The 18,847-nt window shown below is 40.5% G+C and overlaps 1 protein-coding gene across 2 annotated transcripts in view; it reads left to right on the forward strand.

The window, feature by feature from the left end:
* LOC118938331 (retinoic acid-induced protein 1) overlaps positions 1–18,847 on the forward strand; it is a 235,966-nt gene that overhangs the window by 86,285 nt on the left and 130,834 nt on the right. The window lies entirely within an intron of this gene.

Raw genomic sequence — 18,847 nt, forward strand, 5'->3', positions numbered from 1 at the left:
CTGTAACAGTTCAGTGTGTTATAGTGTCTCTAGGAGCTGAACTACTGTAACAGTTCAGTGTGTTATAATGTCTCTCACTAAGACATGAAACACTGTAAGAGTTCTGTGTGTTATTGTGTCTCTAGGAGGTGAACTACTGTAACAGTTCAGTGTGTTATTGTGTCTCTAGGAGGTGAACTACTGTAACAGTTCAGTGTACTGTTGTTTCTCAAGGAGGTGAACTACTGTAACAGTTCAGTGTACTGTTGTTTCTCTAGGAGGTGAACTACTGTAACAGTTCAGTGTGTTATAGTGTCTCTAGGAGGTGAACTACTGTAACAGTTCAGTGTGTCATAGTGTCTCTCACTAAGCCATGAAATACTGTAACAGTTCTGTGTGTTATTGTGTCTCAAGGAGGTGAATTGCTGTAACAGTTCAGTGTGTTATAGTGTCGACCAGGATGTGAACTCCTGTAACAGTTCAGTGTGTTATAGTTTCTCTAAGAGGTGAACTACTGTAACAGTTCAGTGTGTTATAGTGTCTCTCACTAAGACGTGAAATACTGTATCAGTTCAGTGTGTTATAGTGTCTCTAGGAGTTGAACTACTGTAACAGCTCAGTATGTTATAGTGTCTCAAGGAGGTGAACTACTGTAACAGCTCAGTGTGTTATAGTGTCTCAAGGAGGTGAACTACTGTAACAGTTCAGTGTGTTATAGTGTCTCTAGGAGGTGAACTAGTGTAACAGATCAGTCTGTTATAGTGTCTCTCTCTAGGAGGTGAACTACTGTAACAGTTCAGTGTGTTATAGTGTCTCAAGGAGGTGAACTACTGTAACAGTTCAGTGTGTCATAGTGTCTCTCTCTAGGAGGTGAACTACTGGTAACAGTTCAGTGTGTTATAGTTTCTCAAGGAGGTGAACTACTGTAACAGTTCAGTGTGTCATAGTGTCTCAAGGAGGTGAACTACTGTAACAGTTCAGTGTGTTATAGTGTCTCTAAGACGTGAACTATTGTAACAGTTCAGTGTACTGTTGTTTCTCAAGGAGGTGAACGACTGTAACAGTTCAGTGTGTTATAGTGTCTCTAGGAGGTGAACTACTGTAACAGTTCAGTGTGTTATAGTGTCTCTCACTAAGACATGAAATACTGTAACAGTTCCGTGTGTTATTGTGTCTCTAGGAGGGGAACTACTGTAAAAGTTCAGTGTGTTATAGTGTTTCAAGGAGGTGAACTACTGTAACAGTTCAGTGTGTTATAGTGTCCCCAGGATGTGAACTACTGTAACATTTCAGTGTGTTATAGTGTCTCTAGGAAGTGAACAATTGCAACAGTTCAGTGTGTTATTGTGTCTCAAGGAGGTGACCTACTGTAACATTTCAGTGTGTTATAGTGTCTCTAGGAAGTGAACAATTGTAACAGTTCAGTGTGTTGTAGTGTCTCTCTCTAGTAGGTGAACTACTGTAACAGTTCAGTGTGTTGTAGTGTCTCTCTCTAGGAGGTGACCTACTGTAACATTTCAGTGTGTTATAGTGTCTCTAGGAAGTGAACAATTGTAACAGTTCAGTGTGTTGTAGTGTCTCTCTCTGGGAGGTGAACTACTGCAACAGTTCAGTGTGTCATAGTGTCTCTCTCTAGGAGGTGAACTACTGTAACAGTTCAGTGTACTGCTGTGTCTCAAGGAGGTGAACTACTGTAACAGTTCAGTGTGTTATAGTGTCTCTCCCTAAGACATTAAATACTGTAACAGTTCCGTGTGGTATTGTGTCTCTTGAAGCTGAACTACTGTAACATTTCAGTGTGTTATAGTGTCTCTAAGAGGTGAACTACTGTAACAGTTCAGTGTGTTATAGTGTATCTCTCTAGGAGGTGAACTACTGTAACAGTTCAGAGTGTTATTGTGTCTCAAGGAGGTGATCTACTGTAACAGTTCAGTGTGTTATAGTGTCTCTAGCAGGGGAACTACTGTAACAGTTCAGTGTGTTAAAGTGTCTCTAGGTGTGGAACTACTGTAACAGTTCAGTAAGTTATAGTGTTTCAAGGAGGTGAACTACTGTAACAGTTCAGTGTGTTATATTGTCTCTAGGAAGTGAACCATTGTAACAGTTCAGTGTGTCATAGTGTCTCTCTCTAGGAGGTGAACTACTGTATCAGTTCAGTGTGTCATAGTGTCTCTAGGAGGTGAACTACTGTAACAGTTCAGTGTGTTGTAGTGTCTCTCTATGACGTGAACTACTGTAACAGTTCAGTGTGTTGTAGTGTCTCTAGGAGGTGAACTACTGTAACAGTTCAGTGTGTCATAGTGTCTCTAGGAGGTGAACTACTGTAACAGTTCAGTGTACTGCTGTGTCTCAAGGAGGTGAACTACTGTAACAGTCCAGTGTGTTATAGTGTCTCTAGGAGGTGAACTACTGCAACAGTTCAGTGTGTCATAGTGTCTCTAGGAGGTGAACTACTGTAACAGTTCAGTGTACTGCTGTGTCTCAAGGAGGTGAACTACTGTAACAGTTCAGTGTGTTATAGTTTCTCTCCCTAAGACATTAAATACTGTAACAGTTCCGTTTGTTATTGTGTCTCTTGAAGCTGAACTACTGTAACAGTTCAGTGTGTTATAGTGTCTCTAAGAGGTGAACTACTGTACCAGTTCAGTGTGTTATAGTGTATCTCTCTAGGAGGTGAACTACTGTAACAGTTCAGAGTGTTATTGTGTCTCAAGGAGGTGATCTACTGTAACAGTTCAGTGTGTTATAGTGTCTCTCTCTAGGACTTAAACTGGTGTAACAGTTCAGTGTTTTATAGTGTCTCTAGCAGGGGAACTACTGTTACAGTTCAGTGTGTTAAAGTGTCTCTAGGTGTGGAACTACTGTAACAGTTCAGTGTGTTATATTGTCTCCTGGGAGGTGAACTACTGTAACAGTTCAGTGTGTTATAGTGTCTAACACTAAGACATGAAATACTGTAACAGTTCCGTGTGTTATTGTGTCTCTAGGAGGTGAACTACTGTAACAGTTCAGTGTGTTATTGTGTCTCAAGGAGGTGAACTACTGTAACAGTTTAGTGTGTCATAGTGTCTCTCTCTCTCGTGGGTGAACTACTGTAACATCTCAGTGTGTTATAGTGTATCTCTCCAGGAGGTGAACTACTGTAACAGTTCAGTGTGTTATTGTGTCTCAAGGAGGTGATCTACTGTAACAGCTCAGTGTGTTATAGTGTCTCTCTCTAGGAGATGAACTGGTGTAACAGTTCAGTGTTTTATAGTGTCTCTAGCAGAGGAACTACTGTAACAGTTCAGTGTGTTATATTGTCTCCTGGGAGGTGAACTACTGTAACATTTCAGTGTGTTATAGTGTCTCTAGGAAGTGAACAATTGTAACAGTTCAGTGTGTCATAGTGTCTCTAGGAGGTGAACTACTGTAACAGTTCAGTGTGTTGTAGTGTCTCTCTCTATGACGTGAACTACTGTAACAGTTCAGTGTGTCATAGTGTCTCTAGGAGGTGAACTACTGCAACAGTTCAGTGTGTCATAGTGTCTCTAGGAGGTGAACTACTGTAACAGTTCAGTGTACTGCTGTGTCTCAAGGAGGTGAACTACTGTAACAGTTCAGTGTGTTATAGTTTATCTCCCTAATACATTAAATACTGTAACAGTTCCGTTTGTTATTGTGTCTCTTGAAGCTGAACTACTGTAACAGTTCAGTGTGTTATAGTGTCTCTAAGAGGTGAACTGCTGTACCAGTTCAGTGTGTTATAGTGTATCTCTCTAGGAGGTGAACTACTGTAACAGTTCAGAGTGTTATTGTGTCTCAAGGAGGTGATCTACTGTAACAGTTCAGTGTGTCATAGTGTCTCTCTCTCTCGTGGGTGAACTACTGTAACATCTCAGTGTGTTATAGTGTATCTCTCCAGGAGGTGAACTACTGTAATAGTTCAGTGTGTTATTGTGTCTCAAGGAGGTGATCTACTGTAACAGCTCAGTGTGTTATAGTGTCTCTCTCTAGGAGTTGAACTAGTGTAACAGTTCAGTGTGTTATAGTGTCTCTTGGAGGTGAAATACTCTAGCAGTCCAGTGTGTTATAGTGTCTATAGGAGGGGAACTACTGTAAAAGTTCAGTGTGTTATAGTGTTTCAAGGAGGTGAACTACTGTAACAGTTCCGTGTGTTATTGTGTCTCTTGAAGGTGAACTAATGTAACAGTTCAGTGTTTTATAGTGTCTCTAAGAGGTGAACTACTGTAACAGTTCAGTGTGTTATAGTGTATCTCTCTCGGAGGTGAACTACTGTAACAGTTCAGTGTGTTATAGTGTCTCTAGGAGTTGAACTACTGTAACAGTTCAGTGTACTGTTGTGTCTCAAGGAGGTGAACTACTGTAACAGTTCAGTGTGTTTTAGTGTCACCAGGATGTGAACTACTGTAACATTTCAGTGTGTTATAGTGTCTCTAGGAAGTGAACAACTGCAACAGTTCAGTGTGTTATAGTGTCCCCAGGATGTGACCTACTGTAACATTTCAGTGTGTTATAGTGTCTCTAGGAAGTGAACAACTGCAACAGTTCAGTGTGTTATTGTGTCTCAAGGAGGTGACCTACTGTAACATTTCAGTGTGTTATAGTGTCTCTAGGAAGTGAACAATTGTAACAGTTCAGTGTGTTGTAGTGTCTCTCTCTAGGAGGTGAACTACTGTAACAGTTCAGTGTGTTGTAGTGTCTCTCTCTAGGAGGTGAACTACTGTAATAGTTCAGTGTGTCATAGTGTCTCTAGGAGGTGAACTACTGCAACAGTTCAGTGTGTCATAGTGTCTCTCTCTAGGAGGTGAACTACTGTAACAGTTCAGTGTACTGCTGTGTCTCAAGGAGGTGAACTACTGTAACAGTTCAGTGTGTTATAGTGTCTCTCTCTAAGACATTAAATACTGTAACAGTTCCGTGTGGTATTGTGTCTCTTGAAGCTGAACTACTGTAACAGTTCAGTGTGTTATAGTGTCTCTAAGAGGTGAACTACTGTAACAGTTCAGTGTGTTATAGTGTATCTCTCTAGGAGCTGAACTACTGTAACAGTTCAGAGTGTTATTGTGTCTCAAGGAGGTGAACTACTGTAACAGTTCAGTGTTTTATAGTGTCTCTAGCAGGGGAACTACTGTAACAGTTCAGTGTGTTAAAGTGTCTCTAGGTGTGGAACTACTGTAACAGTTCAGTAAGTTATAGTGTTTCAAGGAGGTGAACTACTGTAACAGTTCAGTGTGTTATATTGTCTCCTGGGAGGTGAACTACTGTAACAGTTCAGTGTGTTATAGTGTCTAACACTAAGACATGAAATACTGTAACAGTTCAGTTTGTTATTGTGTCTCTAGGAGGTGAACTACTGTAACAGTTCAGTGTGTTATAGTGTCTCTCACTAAGTCATTAAATACTGTAACAGTTCCGTGTGTTATTGTGTCTCTTGAAGGTGAACTAATGTAACAGTTCAGTGTGTTATAGTGTCACTAGGATATGAACTACTGTAACAGTTCAGTGTGTTATTGTGTCTCTATTTAGTAGGTGAACTATTGTAACAGTTCAGTGTGTTATAGTGTCACCAGGAGTTGAACTACTGTAACAGTTCAGTGTACTGTTGTGTCTCAAGGAGGTGAACTACTGTAACAGTTCAGTGTGTCATAGTGTCTCTCTCTCGGAGGTGAACTGCTGTAACAGTTCAGTGTGTCATAGTGTCTCTCTCTAGGAGGTGAACTACTGTAACAGTTCAGTGTGTTATAGTGTCTCTAGGAAGTGAACTACTGTAACAGTTCAGTGTGTTATAGTGTCTCTAGCAGGGGAACTACTGTAACAGTTCAGTGTGTTAAAGTGTCTCTAGGTGTGGAACTACTGTAACAGTTCAGTAAGTTATAGTGTGTCAAGGAGGTGAACTACTGTAACAGTTCAGTGTGTTATATTGTCTCTAGGAAGTGAACCATTGTAACAGTTCAGTGTGTCATAGTGTCTCTCTCTAGGAGGTGAACTACTGTAACAGTTCAGTGTGTTATAGTGTCTCTAGGAAGTGAACCATTGTAACAGTTCAGTGTGTCATAGTGTCTCTAGGAGGTGAACTACTGTAACAGTTCAGTGTGTTGTAGTGTCTCTCTATGACGTGAACTACTGTAACAGTTCAGTTTGTTATAGTGTCTCTAGGAGGTGAACTACTGCAACAGTTCAGTGTGTCATAGTGTCTCTAGGAGGTGAACTACTGTAACAGTTCAGTGTACTGCTGTGTCTCAAGGAGGTGAACTACTGTAACAGTTCAGTGTGTTATAGTTTCTCTCCCTAAGACATTAAATACTGTAACAGTTCCGTTTGTTATTGTGTCTCTTGAAGCTGAACTACTGTAACAGTTCAGTGTGTTATAGTGTCTCTAAGAGGTGAACTACTGTACCAGTTCAGTGTGTTATAGTGTATCTCTCTAGGAGGTGAACTACTGTAACAGTTCAGAGTGTTATTGTGTCTCAAGGAGGTGATCTACTGTAACAGTTCAGTGTGTTATAGTGTCTCTCTCTAGGACTTAAACTGGTGTAACAGTTCAGTGTTTTATAGTGTCTCTAGCAGGGGAACTACTGTTACAGTTCAGTGTGTTAAAGTGTCTCTAGGTGTGGAACTACTGTAACAGTTCAGTGTGTTATATTGTCTCCTGGGAGGTGAACTACTGTAACAGTTCAGTGTGTTATAGTGTCTAACACTAAGACATGAAATACTGTAACAGTTCCGTGTGTTATTGTGTCTCTAGGAGGTGAACTACTGTAACAGTTCAGTGTGTTATTGTGTCTCAAGGAGGTGAACTACTGTAACAGTTTAGTGTGTCATAGTGTCTCTCTCTCTCTCGTGGGTGAACTACTGTAACATCTCAGTGTGTTATAGTGTATCTCTCCAGGAGGTGAACTACTGTAACAGTTCAGTGTGTTATTGTGTCTCAAGGAGGTGATCTACTGTAACAGCTCAGTGTGTTATAGTGTCTCTCTCTAGGAGATGAACTGGTGTAACAGTTCAGTGTTTTATAGTGTCTCTAGCAGAGGAACTACTGTAACAGTTCAGTGTGTTATATTGTCTCCTGGGAGGTGAACTACTGTAACATTTCAGTGTGTTATAGTGTCTCTAGGAAGTGAACAATTGTAACAGTTCAGTGTGTCATAGTGTCTCTAGGAGGTGAACTACTGTAACAGTTCAGTGTGTTGTAGTTTCTCTCTCTATGACGTGAACTACTGTAACAGTTCAGTGTGTCATAGTGTCTCTAGGAGGTGAACTACTGCAACAGTTCAGTGTGTCATAGTGTCTCTAGGAGGTGAACTACTGTAACAGTTCAGTTTACTGCTGTGTCTCAAGGAGGTGAACTACTGTAACAGTTCAGTGTGTTATAGTTTATCTCCCTAATACATTAAATACTGTAACAGTTCCGTTTGTTATTGTGTCTCTTGAAGCTGAACTACTGTAACAGTTCAGTGTGTTATAGTGTCTCTAAGAGGTGAACTGCTGTACCAGTTCAGTGTGTTATAGTGTATCTCTCTAGGAGGTGAACTACTGTAACAGTTCAGAGTGTTATTGTGTCTCAAGGAGGTGATCTACTGTAACAGTTCAGTGTGTCATAGTGTCTCTCTCTCTCGTGGGTGAACTACTGTAACATCTCAGTGTGTTATAGTGTATCTCTCCAGGAGGTGAACTACTGTAATAGTTCAGTGTGTTATTGTGTCTCAAGGAGGTGATCTACTGTAACAGCTCAGTGTGTTATAGTGTCTCTCTCTAGGAGTTGAACTAGTGTAACAGTTCAGTGTGTTATAGTGTCTCTTGGAGGTGAAATACTCTAGCAGTCCAGTGTGTTATAGTGTCTCTAGGAGGGGAACTACTGTAAAAGTTCAGTGTGTTATAGTGTTTCAAGGAGGTGAACTACTGTAACAGTTCCGTGTGTTATTGTGTCTCTTGAAGGTGAACTAATGTAACAGTTCAGTGTTTTATAGTGTCTCTAAGAGGTGAACTACTGTAACAGTTCAGTGTGTTATAGTGTATCTCTCTCGGAGGTGAACTACTGTAACAGTTCAGTGTGTTATAGTGTCTCTAGGAGTTGAACTACTGTAACAGTTCAGTGTACTGTTGTGTCTCAAGGAGGTGAACTACTGTAACAGTTCAGTGTGTTTTAGTGTCACCAGGATGTGAACTACTGTAACATTTCAGTGTGTTATAGTGTCTCTAGGAAGTGAACAACTGCAACAGTTCAGTGTGTTATAGTGTCCCCAGGATGTGACCTACTGTAACATTTCAGTGTGTTATAGTGTCTCTAGGAAGTGAACAACTGCAACAGTTCAGTGTGTTATTGTGTCTCAAGGAGGTGACCTACTGTAACATTTCAGTGTGTTATAGTGTCTCTAGGAAGTGAACAATTGTAACAGTTCAGTGTGTTGTAGTGTCTCTCTCTAGGAGGTGAACTACTGTAACAGTTCAGTGTGTTGTAGTGTCTCTCTCTAGGAGGTGAACTACTGTAATAGTTCAGTGTGTCATAGTGTCTCTAGGAGGTGAACTACTGCAACAGTTCAGTGTGTCATAGTGTCTCTCTCTAGGAGGTGAACTACTGTAACAGTTCAGTGTACTGCTGTGTCTCAAGGAGGTGAACTACTGTAACAGTTCAGTGTGTTATAGTGTCTCTCTCTAAGACATTAAATACTGTAACAGTTCCGTGTGGTATTGTGTCTCTTGAAGCTGAACTACTGTAACAGTTCAGTGTGTTATTGTGTCTCAAGGAGGTGAACTACTGTAACAGTTCAGTGTTTTATAGTGTCTCTAGCAGGGGAACTACTGTAACAGTTCAGTGTGTTAAAGTGTCTCTAGGTGTGGAACTACTGTAACAGTTCAGTAAGTTATAGTGTTTCAAGGAGGTGAACTACTGTAACAGTTCAGTGTGTTATATTGTCTCCTGGGAGGTGAACTACTGTAACAGTTCAGTGTGTTATATTGTCTCCTGGGAGGTGAACTACTGTAACAGTTCAGTGTGTTATAGTGTCTAACACTAAGACATGAAATACTGTAACAGTTCAGTTTGTTATTGTGTCTCTAGGAGGTGAACTACTGTAACAGTTCAGTGTGTTATAGTGTCTCTCACTAAGTCATTAAATACTGTAACAGTTCCGTGTGTTATTGTGTCTCTTGAAGGTGAACTAATGTAACAGTTCAGTGTGTTATAGTGTCACTAGGATATGAACTACTGTAACAGTTCAGTGTGTTATTGTGTCTCTATTTAGTAGGTGAACTATTGTAACAGTTCAGTGTGTTATAGTGTCACCAGGAGTTGAACTACTGTAACAGTTCAGTGTACTGTTGTGTCTCAAGGAGGTGAACTACTGTAACAGTTCAGTGTGTCATAGTGTCTCTCTCTCGGAGGTGAACTGCTGTAACAGTTCAGTGTGTCATAGTGTCTCTCTCTAGGAGGTGAACTACTGTAACAGTTCAGTGTGTTATAGTGTCTCTAGGAAGTGAACTACTGTAACAGTTCAGTGTGTTATAGTGTCTCTAGGAAGTGAACAACTGCAACAGTTCAGTGTGTTATTGTGTCTCAAGGAGGTGACCTACTGTAACATTTCAGTGTGTTATAGTGTCTCTAGGAAGTGAACAATTGTAACAGTTCAGTGTGTTATATTGTCACCAGGAGGTGAACTACTGTAACAGTTCAGTGTGTCATAGTGTCTCTCTCTCGGAGGTGAACTGCTGTAACAGTTCAGTGTGTCATAGTGTCTCTCTCTAGGAGGTGAACTACTGTAACAGTTCAGTGTGTTATATTGTCACCAGGAGGTGAACAACTGTAAAAGTTCAGTGTGTTATAGTGTCTCTAGGAGGTGAACTACTGTAAAAGTTCAGTGTGTTATAGTGTCTCTAAGAGGTGAACTACTGTAACAGTTCAGTTTGTTATAGTGTCTCTAGGAGGTGAACTACTGTAACAGTTCAGTGTGTTATAGTGTCTCTCACTAAGTCATTAAATACTGTAACAGTTCCGTGTGTTATTGTGTCTCTTGAAGGTGAACTAATGTAACAGTTCAGTGTTTTATAGTGTCTCTAAGAGGTGAACTACTGTAACAGTTCAGTGTGTTATAGTGTATCTCTCTCGGAGGTGAACTACTGTAACAGTTCAGTGTGTTATAGTGTCTCTAGGAGTTGAACTACTGTAACAGTTCAGTGTACTGTTGTGTCTCAAGGAGGTGAACTACTGTAACAGTTCAGTGTGTTTTAGTGTCACCAGGATGTGAACTACTGTAACATTTCAGTGTGTTATAGTGTCTCTAGGAAGTGAACAACTGCAACAGTTCAGTGTGTTATTGTGTCTCAAGGAGGTGACCTACTGTAACATTTCAGTGTGTTATAGTGTCTCTAGGAAGTGAACAATTGTAACAGTTCAGTGTGTCATAGTGTCTCTCTCTAGGAGGTGAACTACTGTAACAGTTCAGTGTGTTATAGTGTCTCTCTCTAGGAGGTGAACTACTGTAACAGTTCAGTGTGTCATAGTGTCTCTCTCTAGGAGGTGAACTACTGAAACAGTTCAGTGTGTTATAGTGTCTCTAGGAAGTGAACAATTGTAACAGTTCAGTGTGTCATAGTGTCTCTCTCTAGGAGGTGAACTACTGTAATAGTTCAGTGTGTCATAGTGTCTCTCTCTAGGAGGTGAACTACTGAAACAGTTCAGTGTGTTATAGTGTCACTAGGATATGAACTACTGTAACAGTTCAGTGTGTTATTGTGTCTCTATTTAGTAGGTGAACTATTGTAACAGTTCAGTGTGTTATAGTGTCACCAGGAGTTGAACTACTGTAACAGTTCAGTGTGTTATAGTTTCTCTAAGACATGAAATACTGTAACAGTTCCGTGTGTTATTGTGTCTCTTGAAGGTGAACTAATGTAACAGATCAGTGTGTTATAGTGTCACTAGGATATGAACTACTGTAACAGTTCAGTGTGTTATTGTGTCTCTATTTAGTAGGTGAACTATTGTAACAGTTCAGTGTGTTATAGTGTCACCAGGAGTTGAACTACTGTAACAGTTCAGTGTGTTATAGTTTCTCTAAGACATGAAATACTGTTACAGTTCCGTGTGTTATTGTGTCTCTAGGAGGTGAACTACTGTAACAGTTCAGTGTGTTATAGTGTCTCTAGGAGGTGAACTACTGTAACAGTTCAGTGTGTTATTGTGTCTCTAGGAGGTGAACTACTGTAACAGTTTAGTGTACTTTTGTGTCTCAAGGAGGTGAACTACTGTAACAGTTCAGTGTTCTATTGTGTCTCTAGGAGGTGAACTACTGTAACAGTTTAGTGTACTTTTGTGTCTCAAGGAGGTGAACTGCTGTAACAGTTCAGTGTGTTATAGTGTCTCTCTCTAGGAGGTGAACTACTGTAACAGTTCCGTGTGTTATTGTGTCTCTTGAAGGTGAACTACTGTAACAGTTCAGTGTGTTATAGTTTCTCTCTCTAGGAGGTGAACAACTGTAACAGCTCAGTGTGTCATAGTGTCTCTCTCTAGGAGGTGAACAACTGTAACAGCTCAGTGTGTTATAGTGTCTCTAGGAAGTGAATAATTGTAACAGTTCAGTGTGTTATAGTTTCACCAGGATGTGAACTACTGTAACAGTTCAGTGTGTCATAGTGTCTCTCTCTCGGAGGTGAACTACTGTAACAGTTCAGTGTGTTATAGTGTCTCTAGGAAGTGAACTACTGTAACAGTTCAGTGTGTTATAGTGTCTCTAGGAAGTGAACAACTGCAACAGTTCAGTGAGTTATTGTGTCTCAAGGAGGTGACCTACTGTAACATTTCAGTGTGTTATAGTGTCTCTAGGAAGTGAACAATTGTAACAGTTCAGTGTGTCATAGTGTCTCTCTCCAGGAGGTGAACTACTGTAACAGTTCAGTGTTTTATTGTGTCTCAATGAGGTGATCTACTGTAACAGCTCAGTGTGTTATAGTGTCTCTCTCTAGGAGTTGAACTAGTGTAACAGTTCAGTGTGTTATAGTGTCTCTTGGAGGTGAAATACTCTAGCAGTCCAGTGTGTTATAGTGTCTATAGGAGGTGAACTATTGTAACAGTCCAGTGTGTTATAGTGTCTCTAGGAGGGGAACTACTGTAACAGTTCAGTGTGTCATAGTGTCTCTAAGAGGTGAACTACTGTAACAGTTCAGTTTGTTATAGTGTCTCTAGGAGGTGAACTACTGTAACAGTTCAGTGTGTTATAGTGTCTCTAAGAGGTGAACTACTGTAACAGTTCAGTTTGTTATAGTGTCTCTAGGAGGTGAACTACTGTAACAGTTCAGTGTGTCATAGTGTCTCTAAGAGGTGAACTACTGTAACAGTTCAGTTTGTTATAGTGTCTCTAGGAGGTGAACTACTGTAACAGTTCAGTGTGTTATAGTGTCTCTAAGAGGTGAACTACTGTAACAGTTCAGTGTGTTATAGTGTCTCTAAGAGGTGAACTACTGTAACAGTTCAGTTTGTTATAGTGTCTCTAGGAGGTGAACTACTGTAACAGTTCAGTGTGTTATAGTGTCTCTAAGAGGTGAACTACTGTAACAGTTCAGTTTGTTATAGTGTCTCTAGGAGGTGAACTACTGTAACAGTTCAGTGTGTTATAGTGTCACCAGGATGTGAACTACTGTAACATTTCAGTGTGTTATAGTGTCTCTAGGAAGTGAACAACTGCAACAGTTCAGTGTGTTATTGTGTCTCAAGGAGGTGACCTACTGTAACATTTCAGTGTGTTATAGTGTCTCTAGGAAGTGAACAATTGTAACAGTTCAGTGTGTCATAGTGTCTCTCTCTAGGAGGTGAACTACTGTAACAGTTCAGTGTGTTATATTGTCACCAGGAGCTGAACAACCGTAAAAGTTCAGTGTGTTATAGTGTCTCTAGGAGGTGAACTACTGTAAAAGTTCAGTGTGTTATAGTGTCTCTAAGAGGTGAACTACTGTAACAGTTCAGTTTGTTATAGTGTCTCTAGGAGGTGAACTACTGTAACAGTTCAGTGTGTTATAGTGTCTCTCACTAAGTCATTAAATACTGTAACAGTTCCGTGTGTTATTGTGTCTCTTGAAGGTGAACTTATGTAACAGTTCAGTGTTTTATAGTGTCTCTAAGAGGTGAACTACTGTAACAGTTCAGTGTGTTATAGTGTATCTCTCTCGGAGGTGAACTACTGTAACAGTTCAGTGTGTTATAGTGTCTCTAGGAGTTGAACTACTGTAACAGTTAAGTGTACTGTTGTGTCTCAAGGAGGTGAACTACTGTAACAGTTCAGTGTGTTTTAGTGTCACCAGGATGTGAACTACTGTAACATTTCAGTGTGTTATAGTGTCTCTAGGAAGTGAACAACTGCAACAGTTCAGTGTGTTATTGTGTCTCAAGGAGGTGAACTAATGTAACAGTTCAGTGTGTTATAGTGTCTCTCTCTAGGAGGTGAACTACTGTAACAGTTCAGTGTGTTATAGTGTCTCTCTCTAGGAGGTGAACTACTGTAACAGTTCAGTGTGTCATAGTGTCTCTCTCTAGGAGGTGAACTACTGTAACAGTTCAGTGTGTTATAGTGTCTCTCTCTAGGAGGTGAACTACTGTAACAGTTCAGTGTGTTATAGTGTCTCTTGGAGGTGAACTACTGTAACAGTTCAGTGTGTCATAGTGTCTCTCTCTAGGAGGTGAACTGCTGTAACAGTTCAGTGTGTTATAGTGTCTCAAGGAGGTGAACTACTGTAACAGTTCAGTGTGATAAAAGTGTCACCAGGATGTGAACTCCTTCAATAGTTCAGTGTGTTATAGTTTCTATGGGAGGTGAACTACTGTAACAGTTCAGTGTGTTATAGTGTCACCAGGATGTGAACTACTGTAACAGTTCAGTGTGTTATAGTATCTCTAGGAAGTGAACAACTGTAGCAGTTCAGTGTGTCATAGTGTCTCTCTCTAGGAGGTGAATTACTGTAACAGTTTAGTGTGTTAATGTGTATCTCTCTAGGAGGTGAACTACTGTAACAGTTCAGTGTGTTATAGTGTATCTCTCTAGGAGGTGAACTACTGTATCAGTTCAGTGTGTTATAGTGTCTCTAGGAAGTGAACAACTGTAGCAGTTCAGTGTGTCATAGTGTCTCTCTCTAGGAGGTGACCTACTGTAACAGTTCAGTGTGTTATAGTGTCTCTAGGAAGTGAACAACTGTAACAGTTCAGTGTGTTAATGTTTCTCTCTCTCGGAGGTGAACTACTGTAACAGTTCAGTGTGTTATAGTGTATCTCTCTAGGAGGTGAACTACTGTAACAGTTCAGTGTGTTATAGTGTCTCTAGGAAGTGAACAACTGTAGCAGTTCAGTGTGTCATAGTGTCTCTCTCTAGGAGGTGACCTACTGTAACAGTTCAGTGTGTTATAGTGTCTCTAGGAAGTGAACAACTGTAGCAGTTCAGTGTGTCATAGTGTCTCTCTCTAGGAGGTGACCTACTGTAACAGTTCAGTGTGTTATAGTGTCTCTAGGAGGTGAACTACTGTAACAGTTCAGTGTGTTATAGTGTCTCTAGGAGGGTAACTACTGTAACAGTTCAGTGTGTTATAGTGTCTCTAGGAGGTGAACTACTGTAACAGTTCAGTGTGTTATAGTGTCTCTAGGAGGTGAACTACTGTAACAGTTCAGTGTGTTATAGTGTCTCTCTCTAGGAGGTGAACTGCTGTAACAGTTCAGTGTGTTATAGTGTCTCTAGGAGGTGAACTACTGTAACAGTTCAGTGTGTCATAGTGTCTCTCTCTAGGAGATGAACTACTGTAACAGTTTAGTGTGTTATAGTGTCACCAGGAGGTGAACTACTGTAACAGTTCAGTGTGTCATAGTGTCTCTCTCTAGGAGGTGAACTGCTGTAACAGTTCAGTGTGTTTTTGTGTCTCTATTTAGGAGGTGAACTACTGTAACAGTTCAGTGTGTCATAGTGTCTCTAGGAGGTAAACTACTGTAACAGTTCAGTTTGTTATAGTGTCTCTTGGAGGTGAACTACTGTAACAGTTCAGTGTGTCATAGTGTCTCTCTCTAGGAGGTGAACTGCTGTAACAGTTCAGTTTGTTATAGTGTCTCTTGGAGGTGAACTACTGTAACAGTTCAGTGTGTTCTAGTGTCTCTAGGAGGTGAACTACTGTAACAGTTCAGTGTGTTATAGTGTCTCTCTCTAGGAGGTGAACTGCTGTAACAGTTCAGTGTGTTATAGTGTCTCTCTCTAGGAGGTGAACTGCTGTAACAGTTCAGTGTGTTATAGTGTCTCTAGGAGGTGAACTACTGTAACAGTTCAGTGTGTTATAGTGTCTCTCTCTAGGAGGTGAACTGCTGTAACAGTTCAGTGTGTTATAGTGTCTCTAGGAGGTGAACTACTGTAACAGTTCAGTGTGTTATAGTGTCTCTAGGAGGTGAACTACTGTAACAGTTCAGTGTGTCATAGTGTCTCTCTCTAGGAGGTGAACTGCTGTAACAGTTCAGTGTGTTATAGTGTCTCTTGGAGGTGAACTACTGTAACAGTTCAGTGTGTCATAGTGTCTCTCTCTAGGAGGTGAACTGCTGTAACAGTTCAGTGTGTTATAGTGTCTCAAGGAGGTGAACTGCTGTAACAGTTCAGTGTGTTATAGCGTCTCTTGGAGGTGAACTACTGTAACAGTTCAGTGTGTTATAGTGTCTCAAGGAGGTGAACTGCTGTAACAGTTCAGTGTGTTATATTGTCTCTTGGAGGTGAAATACTGTAACAGTTCAGTGTGTTATAGTGTCTCAAGGAGGTGAACTACTGTAACAGTTCAGTGTGTCATAGTGTCTCTCTCTAGGAGGTGAACTGCTGTAACAGTTCAGTGTGTTATAGTGTCTCTTGGAGGTGAACTACTGTAACAGTTCTGTGTGTTATAGTGTCTCAAGGAGGTGAACTACTGTAACAGTTCAGTGTGTCATAGTGTCTCTCTCTAGGAGGTGAACTGCTGTAACAGTTCTGTGTGTTATAGTGTCTCTAGGAGGTGAACTACTGTAACAGTTCAGTGTGTTATAGTGTCTCTCTCTAGGAGGTGAACTACTGTAACAGTTCAGTGTGTTATAGTGTCTCTAGGAAGTGAACAATTGTAGCAGTTCAGTGTGTCATAGTGTCTCTCTCTAGGAGGTGAACTACTGTAACAGTTCAGTGTGTTATAGTGTCTCTAGGAAGTGAACAATTGTAGCAGTTCAGTGTGTCATAGTGTCTCTCTCTAGGAGGTGAACTACTGTAACAGTTTAGTGTGTTAATGTGTATCTCTCTAGGAGGTGAACTACTGTAACAGTTCAGTGTGTTATAGTGTACCTCTCTAGGAGGTGAACTACTGTATCAGTTCAGTGTGTTATAGTGTCTCTAGGAAGTGAACAACTGTAGCAGTTCAGTGTGTCATAGTGTCTCTCTCTAGGAGGTGACCTACTGTAACAGTTCAGTGTGTTATAGTGTCTCTAGGAAGTGAACAATTGTAGCAGTTCAGTGTGTCATAGTGTCTCTCTCTAGGAGGTGAACTACTGTAACAGTTCAGTGTGTTATAGTGTCTCTAGGAAGTGAACAATTGTAGCAGTTCAGTGTGTCATAGTGTCTCTCTCTAGGAGGTGAACTACTGTAACAGTTTAGTGTGTTAATGTGTATCTCTCTAGGAGGTGAACTACTGTAACAGTTCAGTGTGTTATAGTGTACCTCTCTAGGAGGTGAACTACTGTAACAGTTCAGTGTGTTATAGTGTCTCTAGGAAGTGAACAACATTAGCAGTTCAGTGTGTCATAGTGTCTCTCTCTAGGAGGTGACCTACTGTAACAGTTCAGTGTGTTATAGTGTCTCTAGGAGGGTAACTACTGTAACAGTTCAGTTTGTTATAGTGTCTCTCTCTAGGAGGTGAACTACTGTAACACTTCAGTGTGTTATAGTGTCTCTCTCTAGGAGGTGAACTACTGTAACACTTCAGTGTGTTATAGTGTCTCTAGGAGGGTAACTACTGTAACAGTTCAGTGTGTTATAGTGTCTCTCTCTAGGAGGTGAACTACTGTAACAGTTCAGTGTGTTATAGTGTCTCTCTCTAGGAGTTGAACTACTGTAACAGTTCAGTGTGTTATTGTGTATCTTGGAGGTGAACTACTGTAACAGTTCAGTGTGTTATAGTGTCTCTTGGAGGTGAACTACTGTAACAGTTCAGTGTGTTATAGTGTCTCTCTCTAGGAGGTGAACTACTGTAACAGTTCAGTGTGTTATAGTGTCTCTCTCTAGGAGTTGAACTACTGTAACAGTTCAGTGTGTTATAGTGTCTCTAGGAGGTGAACTACTGTAACAGTTTAGTGTGTTATGGTGTCTCTAGGAGGAGAACTACTGTAACAGTTCAGTGTGTTATAGTGTCTCAAGGAGGTGAACTACTGTAACAGTTCAGTGTGTTATAGTGTATCTCTCTAGGAGGTGAACTACTGTAACAGTTCGGTGTACTGTTGTGTCTCAAGGATGTGATCTACTGTAACAGTTCAGTGTGTTATAGTGTCTCTAGGAAGTGAACAACTGTAGCAGTTCAGTGTGTCATAGTGTCTCTCTCTAGGAGGTGACCTACTGTAACAGTTCAGTGTGTTATAGTGTCTCTAGGAGGTGAACTACTGTAACAGTTCAGTGTGTTATAGTGTCTCTAGGAGGGTAACTACTGTAACAGTTCAGTGTGTTATAGTGTCTCTCTCTAGAAGGTGAACTACTGTAACAGTTCAGTGTGTTATAGTGTTTCTAGGAGGTGACCTACTGTAACAGTTCAGTGTGTTATAGTGTCTCTAGGAGGGTAACTACTGTAACAGTTCAGTGTGTTATAGTGTTTCTAGGAGGTGACCTACTGTAACAGTTCCGTGTGTTATAGTGTCTCTAGGAGGTGAACTACTGTAACATTTGAGTGTGTTATTGTGTCTCTCTCTAGGAGGTGAACTACTGTAACATCTGAGTGTGTTATAGTGTCTCTCTCTAGGAGGTGAACTACTGTAACAGTTCAGTGTGTTATAGTGTCTCAAGGAGGTGAACTACTGTAACATTTGAGTGTGTTATAGTGTCTCTCTCTAGGAGGAGAACTACTGTAAAAGTTTAGTGAGTAATTGTGTCTCTTGGAGGTGAACTAATGTAACAGTTCAGTGTTTTATAGTGTCTCTCTCTAGGAGGAGAACTACTGTAACAGTTCAGTGTGTTATAGTGTCTCTCTCTAGGAGGTGAATTACTGTAACAGTTCAGTGTGTCATAGTGTCTCTCTCTAGGAGGTGAACTACTGTAACAGTTCAGTGTGTTATAGTGTCTCTCTCTAGGAGGTGAATTACTGTAACATTTTAATGTGTTATAGTGTATTTAGGTGAACTCGGTAACAGTTTAGTGTGTAATAGTGTTTCTAGGAGGTGAACTACTGTAACAGTTCCGTGTGTTATAGTGTATTTAGGTGAACTAGGTAACAGTTCAGTGTGTAATAGTGTTTCTAGGAGGTGAACTACTGTAACAGTTCAGTGTGTTATAGTGTATCTAGGAGGGGAGCTACTGTGACAGTTCAGTGTGTTATAGTGTCTCTCTCTAGGAGGTGAACTACTGTAACAGTTCAGTGTGTTATAGTGTATTTAGGTGAACTAGGTAACACTTCAGTGTGTTATAGTGTCTCTTGGAGGTGAACTACTGTAACAGTTCAGTGTGTTATAGTGTATCTAGGAGGTGAACTACTGTAACAATTCAGTGTGTTATAGTGTCACAATGAGTCAAACCAATGTATCAGTTCAGTGTGTTATAGTGTCTCTAGGAGGTGAACTACTGTATCAGTTCAGTGTGTCATAGTGTCTCTCTCTAGGAGGTGAAGTACTGTAACAGTTCAGTGTGTTATAGTGTCTCTAGGA

Source organism: Oncorhynchus mykiss, chromosome 13, assembly GCF_057628025.1.
Source record: "Oncorhynchus mykiss isolate SJ-2025 chromosome 13, ASM5762802v1, whole genome shotgun sequence".
Taxonomy (NCBI): Eukaryota; Metazoa; Chordata; class Actinopteri; order Salmoniformes; family Salmonidae; genus Oncorhynchus; species Oncorhynchus mykiss.